Genomic DNA, 6,000 nt, shown 5'->3' on the forward strand with positions numbered 1-6,000 from the left:
CCAGGGTCTCATTTGACTCCCCCGTTTTGTATGTAAAACAAGAATTTTGCATCCCTTTGCATAGACCTCCTCTGCCACTTGAACACTTGCTTGCTCAGCATCATAAGGTCACTTTTACTGCCATGAGTCATTTGGTATCATCTGAAAAAGCTGTCACCTGACTGTCACCCCTGCCCAGGTTCCTGCAGAGACCCCAGCACAACCCTGCATGGAAGGACACCCCTCCAATATAAACATTGCTCCTTATTTCCCATCTTTGCTCTGTTACTTGTCCCTGTGAGACCTTCTGATTAATCCTATTGCTTCCCAGTTTCTCTCAGAGCCTTTGCCTTTTAGAAACCTCACTAGGCTACAGAATCTGCATCTCCTTTCTGCTCCCTTGCTCACCCCCTCCAAGAACACCAGTGGGTTTGTGAGGTGCCATTTCTCCTGGCCGAGGAGGGCTGGCTCTTCCCCAGTGCATCACTGTGAGAGAGGTGAGGAAGGTGCCTGCCAGCTGCTGGTGCCACCTGACAGGAGGGGGCCAGGCTCTGTGGGTGCCTTCCAGGTTATTTAGAAACATCCAAGGGCTGCCCTTGCCACAGGGTCCGTGTCTGCTGCCACGCAGGCCCCATGCTGGAGGGAGCCTGCCCATCCCTGCCCTGGTGAGGAGCCCTTCCTGGGCATGGGGCTGCAGTGCAAAGGGGGTACAGCTGCTTTGTGCTTCTCCAAGGCTCACCCAACAGTTTTGCACCCTTCCCACTTGAATTGGCTGCAAAAAGAGACAGATCTGCCAGGTTTCCTAGGGTTTACAAGGGTCTGTCCAAGCATATCACACACCTGTCCTTCCTCCATCCCCACATTACGTTTGAGTGTTGTACCTCAGGGCACAGGGACCTCTCCTTGTCGTCCCCAAGTTTTTAAGTTTTGTTTCATAAGAACTGCAGAGAGGCAGATGGGGCCATGATGGTGAGGATGTTGCCTTACACCAGGGATGTTCTAACTGCGGTCTGGAGGACAGCTCATGGGAAGAGTCTGCTGCACCCATGATGATGGCCTTCCTCCTTCCTTCTGATTGCCCTGGAGGTTGTTCAAACAGGATTTGAAGCTGAAGCTGGAAGCACAGAGAGGGGGCCCCAGCTGTCCATTCTGTTGGGAGATTTTAATTTTTTTTTTTAATTGGGAAATCTATATGTAAGGGACACGTAGCAGACAGGAAGGGTGTCTGTGGAAAAGGCACATAGATGGCAACTAAGAAGAACACTCAGCTGTTTCTCTGGGGTTGCTTAATGGTAAAACCAGTCATTTTCATTGCAATGGAGAAATGACCCAATTGTGAGTGGGAGGGAGTGCACATGTTTGGCGATGTCATTCATGTGACAGTCACCCTCTCCCAGTGTGCCCTACATGGGACTAGCCTCTGACTGCTGCTGGCTTACAGCAGTGCAAAACCCATGGGTTCAAGAGACACCCTCTAGAACAAGGTGCAGACAACTTTGGACCCAGGAAAGTGATTTAAATTGTCAGATTTTCAGGAGCCCCAGAAACAAGACTGCCCCAAAGCCGTAAATTTCTTCAGGTGGGTCCCAGGGTCCCAGGCACGTGTGGAGGTGGGCAGCTGCCCTGGGGCATGGATGCAGTTTGGGTTATTCCCTCCGTATATTGCCTAGCCTGGCTTGGCTGATGTGCTGTCCTTGGCCAAGGACACAGTGATTTTTCTCTGTCCCTTCCTTTCCGTGGGGTAGTTAAAAACTTGCATGTTTCAGTCTGCAAAAGATAATTTACAAATGAAGTAAAACCTGTAAGGCTGTGACCCTAACCCTCAGCCAAACCAACCCCTTGCTGGAATACACCAAAGTGCTCCAGGAAGAAAACACTATCCCAAAATACATTAATGGCTGGAGCTAACCTTTTGAGGAAAAACACAGTGTTTCAAGACCTAATGGCCTTCCACATCCTGGTCCTTTCCCAGCACAGGCAACCGGAGCGTGTTTCCCAGCCCGTGTGGCCAATAAACCCGTGTTGATTGCATTGCAGGTTCAGCTTGCGTGTGGCAGCACAGTGCCAGGAACGCTGCGGACAGCTTTGCACAACGTGAACAAAAATGGTCAGGGAAAATGGGAAGCGTGCTGTTAAATCCTGTGATAATAGTTCACTGGCTTTGCTCGAGGTTGGAGACTTTTAGAAAAAGAAGAAGTGGAAAAAGTGGATTGAGTCGAGGTGACAAACAGGGAACTTCAGGGTTATCCGCTGAGCAGTCAGTGACAGCGGCGCAGGGAAGTACAGGGGAGGTTCAGCTGCTGTGGCAGACCTACGGGCTCGTTGCAGTAACAAGATATTGAAAGACCTTTACACAGTCTCTGATTCCTGTGTTTGTCATTTCAGTTATTCCCTGGATATGACTGTTTTTAAGGGTGAAGACTGGCTCTCTGGGAGGCCTCAGGCATGGAGCAGGGGGATGTAGGGCAGCAAGTGCAGGATGGAAATATATCTAGGTCCTTCTGCAGGGGTGGTGGGGTGTGGTTGGCTGTGCTGGAGCAGGAATGGCTCTTTCAGGTTGACTCTCCATTATGTACACAGATTCCATCGTGCATCTGGTCACAGGTGACGATAGAGGGAGGACAGGAGATGAACAGGGACAGTGGCAATATATGGTAACAGCATCATCTGGTTGAAGTCCTGGAATGACTATGGTCCAATACAAATGAAACCATCCATGTAGTGTGTGATTAAACTGGTTTATTCATAAGGTGTCCAGTCCTCATGTATGCTGCTACCCTTGCCACAGAAGTTTTGCGACAGTTAAAGAAAAAAGCAAACCACCACTGCAAAGAGAAAAAAGACATTAGTGATGGCCAGGGAAGGAATTTGAGGCCTGGGCATGCTTGCAGCGATGCTCTCTGCCCCGTCTAGCACCCAGCAGTGTGCAACACAGGGACTTCCTGAGCCACAGCTTGCATCTGCTCACTGGCACCTTTTGCGTTGCAGTGCCGTAAGTACTGTATAACAGATGTCAGAAGGGAGGATGGCAGGAGGCTCTTCTCCATTTCCAAACACCCTGCCTTAGCTTGACGGAAAATCTAAGCTGGTCTGGTGGCCAAAGAGTGCGTAGGGACCTTTGGGCCTGGGCTCAAGTCTGTGTCTTGCTACAAGCACATGACATGTGTCCAAGGGCTGGTCTCATCTGTGTTTCATCTCCTGGTCTGTAAAATGCAGCGCAGCTCTTGCCCCTGGTGCACAGAGAGAATAAATACTCGGCACTGAGCTGTGATCCTAGGCACAAGGGGCCATCTAAATAGACGGATGTTCCAAGGAGGAACTAGGTCAAATACCTCTTCCCCCAGTGAAACAGCAGTGTGGTTTGAACCAGTCGGAGCATAATGTGGTTTCTGCAGGGCTATTGCTATGCATCTGGTCTGAAAAAAAGTGTAGTCCACTTCTTGAAGAATTTTTTGGCTTGGCTTGATTCCATTTACATTGTGAAGTATGTTTCAGTGGTAGCAGGCAAGTGCTTTGCACTGGTCATACGGAGCAGTCAGCATGCTGTAGCAAAAGCTGTTAAGGCCAGTCCTGTCCAGCTTACCTGTATGCTCAGATCTATGCAGAAAAAAATGACTCAGAATCACTTGTGTGGTTGAAGCTAAGTATAGGTGTAGCAATATGGACTGTATTATATTAACTCAGCTTGCAGGTTTTTGACTGAACTATGCAGGCTGTTTGGGATTGATTTCTCCCAGCCATTGTTAATGAGACTGGAGATTGCTCCAAGTTTGCTTGCCAATGCTTTCCTGTAATAAGGGATAAATTAAAGCAAACAAACCCAAGTGAAGCAAACACAATTCAACTGCTTGGAGGAAAGCCAACAAAAATAATGCCTGATGTCCTCATTTTTCCTTGATGTGGGCTGACCTGGTGGACACACATTGTGGCTGTGTCAGCTGGACTGGGGCACGGTGAAATCTGTGCATACTGCTCTGCCGGAGACATTTGACAGCTCCGCTTATATTTGAAAAGTGGGTTTGGTTAGGCACCAAGCCAGCCTCACACACGATAGCATCTTCCCCAAAGAGCTACAGGCTAAAGCGTGTGTTGTACAGAATAGAAAAGTGAGAGAGTAGAGGGCAGAGGAAACATAAGACTGAGGACTCACAGGGCATGTGCATTCCTGGGCTGATGAAATCACCATCTGCCTTTTTTCTGTGCAGGGTAAACACAACACCCACGGTCCCATGGTGGAAGCTGGAGAGAGGCTGAGGACCACACTTGCCCAGCTGCTGGTCTGATGGATTCTCAGACACCATGGGCTCCCCACACACCTCTCTGCTCCATTTATCCACGATGATCTCTCTAGGTAGCTCTTGGGAGGAGCAGTTTTTAGCCAAAGGTGCAATTACTACCTAGGCTAAGGCTGCAGCGATTTCTTCCTCCAGAGCTGAGCAGCTGCATCAGGGACTTGAAAACTTCACATGCTACTGATGAATAATGATAAGTGAGAAAGACCAATCTGCTTTCCAGACCTACCAGGTCCCCTCTGTGTCTGACACGGTGTGTCCCTGACACCTGGCTTCTGGAAGCAGCTCAGTGCACACTGCTGCTTCTTGCAGCAAACCCGTGCATCTTCACCCCTGATCCCAGAAGGACGCACTCTGAGCTCCCCCGTGGCCAGCTCCCCACGCTGCACAAACACTTCTCATCCCTAGGTTTCCTTTCCCTCCCGGCTTAGGTGTGTTGTTGTCAGAGGTAAGTGAGATAACAGCACCCATCAGAGCTAAATGGAGATGGAGGTGACTGATCACCACTCCACCAGCTGGTGCTACATATGCCTGGTGGCCAGCAGAGCTGCTGGAGCAGGATCGATGGCCACAGGGAGTGGCACCCTCAGGGTGCCAGCAGGCACAGCTCAGCATATTTCTGGTTTGGTGTGAGTCAGGGGCAAGTCTGTCCCATGGCTCCAGGGTTGTGCAGTGCGTCATCTCCCCCTCCTTCCTGCTCCCCCCTCAACTGATCTGCATGATGTGCAGCACTTAGACATTTTGGTCTGGCTATAAGAGATGATGAGTGATGTTTGATACCTTTATTAATGGCATTACTTGAATTCAGCTGGATGAAGGACAGACAACAATGGGAGAGCAGACATGTGCTGAGCAACACACTCTCATAAAGAAAATTCCTTGATCTGGGCAGATGGCAGCTAAAATTGAGGCTAGGAAAGAGCTCTGGCCAAGCAGCTCAGGAAGGGCTTCTGTGTTCTGGATGCTGTGGCTGAAAGCAGGGTTGAGTTTAGAAGATGCTGTTTGTGGGACTGGTGGCTCACAGACTGGTGAAGGTGTATCTGCAGGGCCACGGCTCCTGCAGCTGAGGGGCAGCAGATCACAGGGTAGGGTACCCCCTTCTCCAGGTTCCTTCTGCTTTTTAGCTAAAGTTTGGCTTGGCACACGCTGCTGCCTGAAACTTCACCCTCGGAAGCATTTTGGTCTCTGACTGACTCCTGTGCACAGCACAGCTGTGGCTGACAGCACTGAAGCTTTGCAGATCGACAAAGAAATCCTGGTTAGAAAAGGAAACCTCTGCCTCAGGTTGTGGAAATACCACACCATTTCTTGGCATGCTTGGTACTATATAGCCAGAGGGAAATAACTGTTCTCCACTTCCCCCCTCCCCGCCAAGAGAAGTGAAACTGCATTAAGAACTGTTGACCACACGGAAACATAGGCGAGTCAGATGGTCTGAACCTCCAAAATGTATCATCTGTCACTGACAGTGCTCATGTTACCTTTGGTGACTGTTGCCCTGCCTACAGATAATGGAAAACGAGTATTTGCTGCTAGCTAATTGCATCACTGCCAAATATAGAACCACGTGTCCTAAACTGGTCATCGTCTTGCCTTGAAGACTGTCTCTCCAGCTTTCAGTCACCGCTGTGACATCTCTCCCATAGCTCTACCCATGTCCAGGCGCTTGTCCCCAGCCCATGCCATGTACCAGAGGGCCCCAAGGAGATGCCTTTGCTACCTTCACATG

This window comes from Falco cherrug, chromosome 7 (assembly GCF_023634085.1).
Source record: "Falco cherrug isolate bFalChe1 chromosome 7, bFalChe1.pri, whole genome shotgun sequence".
In the NCBI taxonomy this organism is placed as follows: Eukaryota; Metazoa; Chordata; class Aves; order Falconiformes; family Falconidae; genus Falco; species Falco cherrug.